Raw genomic sequence first — 2750 nt, 5'->3', positions numbered from 1 at the left:
CTGTTCCTCCTCCCTTGTGTTTCCATACTCGATGGTTCTACCTAGGTTGCCCTTTTTGTTAATCTGTGTGTGGCAACCTAGGTAGAGTACAATTCATGTGATGTTAATTCATATATGTCATGGTCTTTCAATTTCTTCCTATCTGTTCCCACAATAGGTGTGTTTTTCTCTATGTATGGTTGATTCAATTTTTTACTAGAGTTATAACCAAGTAAAATCTTCCCCAAGCAAGGTAGAAAGATGGGACTGCAACCAAGGTAGCAAGGTGGGACTGCTGCCTATTCAATGTGAGTGCCCAAACATCACCCTTACCAGCTGGAATTATCTATGGCATGTGGTCTTTGTAGGATTCCTATCATTTCACATCATTTAGTAAAGTTTAATTGGACTACACAAGGTGCTATTATTTTGAGACATCGGTTGAATGTTTTAATCTCGATTCCATTTTAGAATCACTTAAGTAATAGTTTTACAAATGTTTAAACCTCAGCAGCAGGGAGTACAAATTAAATCAGAATCTATAATGGTAGGGACTAGGAATCAATAATTTTAAACATTGAGGAGATTAATATTCAGCTGGAGTTGAGAACTGCTGGGTTACAAGATAGACTAGTTATGCCATTTGCTACCTAAACATGTATTTCACTAATTTCTATAAGAGTCTCCTTTTTTCATAAAGTAGCATCCTTTCTTTCCAAAAAAAATTTCCATGTTAAATTATGCTATTATTTCTATGTTAAAACTGTTGTAGTGGCCCCTCCCTACTTTCTTTACTTGATTTAGGGATGGGAGGATGGCATCATTTGGCAATAATAGCCAAGCCCCTGGGTTGTACTTCATTTAAGCCTATCTGGAGTCACTGAGGGATCTCTGGTGATTAGTGCATAAGGAGTTGTGCTGCTCACCCAAAGAACTCTTCTCTCTTACAATTTGAACCCAGTAACAGCTTCTCACAGAAAAGATGGGCAAAATTCTGTGTAATTTATATTCTTTGAAACCCAGTCAAGTATTTTGACTCTGGAATAAATGCAATGAAGTTCAATTGGAGTACTTAAGTGTTGTGAATGGCTAACTGAAAAATAAGTAAGAGTTAACTGAAAAATTAGAAGTTCAAGTCTAACCAGAGGTAACTCAGAAGAAAACTCTGGTGATTTAGTTCTGAAAAGTCTTTCATTAAACACTAGAGAGCTCAATTATACTCTAAGAAATATGGGTCCTCCATCAATCAGAATAAACTTCATTGCAAATGTTTTGTTTTGATGAACAATAAGTTCACACTGTCTTATCTATGCCTTTGTCTCCATAGCAGACAAGAGAAGAAGCTAATGCAGTGTTAATGGTCAAATGATTGAGTAAGGCATTATGCATTGTTCTGTCTATAACTTCACAGAAGGCAGGAAAAAGCCTATTTATAATGCCAATAATGTAGATTCACTACAATTGTTGGATTTTGCTATAACCCTTTCTATAGTTGCCATCAAGGTGTGAGATTCAGTAATAAGTAGATTTTTGTTCAAATATTCATTTTCATCCTGAATTTGCCTGGTAGATGAAAAATAAGTATTGGTTTTGAAACCAGAAATATAGGCTTAGATTCAGTAGAGTCATTTGCCCTCTGAAACCCATTTCTAGAAAATGGTGGTTATGTTGCTTTATATATTGTGATGACAGAATGAGGTAATGACTAAATTCTCTTACACTGTGACTGCCACATTACCAATGCTAAACTACCGCTGGTTCTCTTTCTTCCTTCTTAATCATGTTGTTGTTGTTGTTGTTGTTATGTGCCATCGAGTCGTTTTCAACTCATACATACAAATAATTAATGTTTATGTAGCTAAATCTCTACACCATTCAGTCACCTTCCATATGTATTTGTGCTCTTTTGAGCTACCATTTCTGATTACTTTGTTAAAGATTAAAGTTTATAGAAAGGAAAAAATATTTTCAATTCTATTTCATTTGAAAGAGAAAACATTTTCAATTATCTTTATTTTTTTAATATTTACCAATCCACATTGATGAGTGCAGATTAAAGATTGCAAAAGATATTACAAAGGCTAAAAAGGAAGAAAAGGCCAAGATGGATGTCAGATGAGACTCTGAGTATTGCATTAGAGCACCGAGAAGCCAAAGCTAAAGAAAGAAATTAAAAAAAGAAAAAAGAAATCAAGATATCAAAGAGCTGAACAGAAAATTTCAAAAGGCAGCTAGGGATGACAAAGCAAGATACTATAATGAAATGTGCGGAGAGCTGGAGTCAGAAAATCAAAAGGGCCAGACTCGCTCAGTGTTTCTTAAGCTGAAGGAGTTGAAAAACAAATTCAATCCACGGGTGACAATACTTAAAGATAGTTTGGGTAGAATGTTGAATGATCCAGGATGTATAAAAAGAAGATGGAAGGAGTACACAGAGTCACTGTATCAGAAGTAATTGGAAGTTCAAGTTGCTATGAAGGACCTGGCAAAAAACAAGGCTCAAGGAGTTGACTGCACACCAATTGATTTATTTCAACAAACAGCCACTTCCCTGGATGTGCCCACTAGGTTGTGCCAGGAAATCTGGAAGACAGCCAACTGGCTAACTGACTGGAAGAGATTGATATTTGTTCCCATTCCAAAGAAAGGTAACCCAACAGAGTGTGGAAATTATCGAACAATATCATTGATATCACATGCAAGCAAGATTCTGCTGAAAATTATCCAAAAACGTTTGGAACAATATGTCAAGAGTACTGCCAGATGTGCAG

This window comes from Elephantulus edwardii, unplaced genomic scaffold (genome assembly GCF_000299155.1).
Source record: "Elephantulus edwardii isolate Elephantulus edwardi_28Jun2011 unplaced genomic scaffold, EleEdw1.0 scaffold00506, whole genome shotgun sequence".
NCBI lineage: Eukaryota > Metazoa > Chordata > Mammalia > Macroscelidea > Macroscelididae > Elephantulus > Elephantulus edwardii.
Note: the sequence above shows the minus strand (reverse complement) of the source record.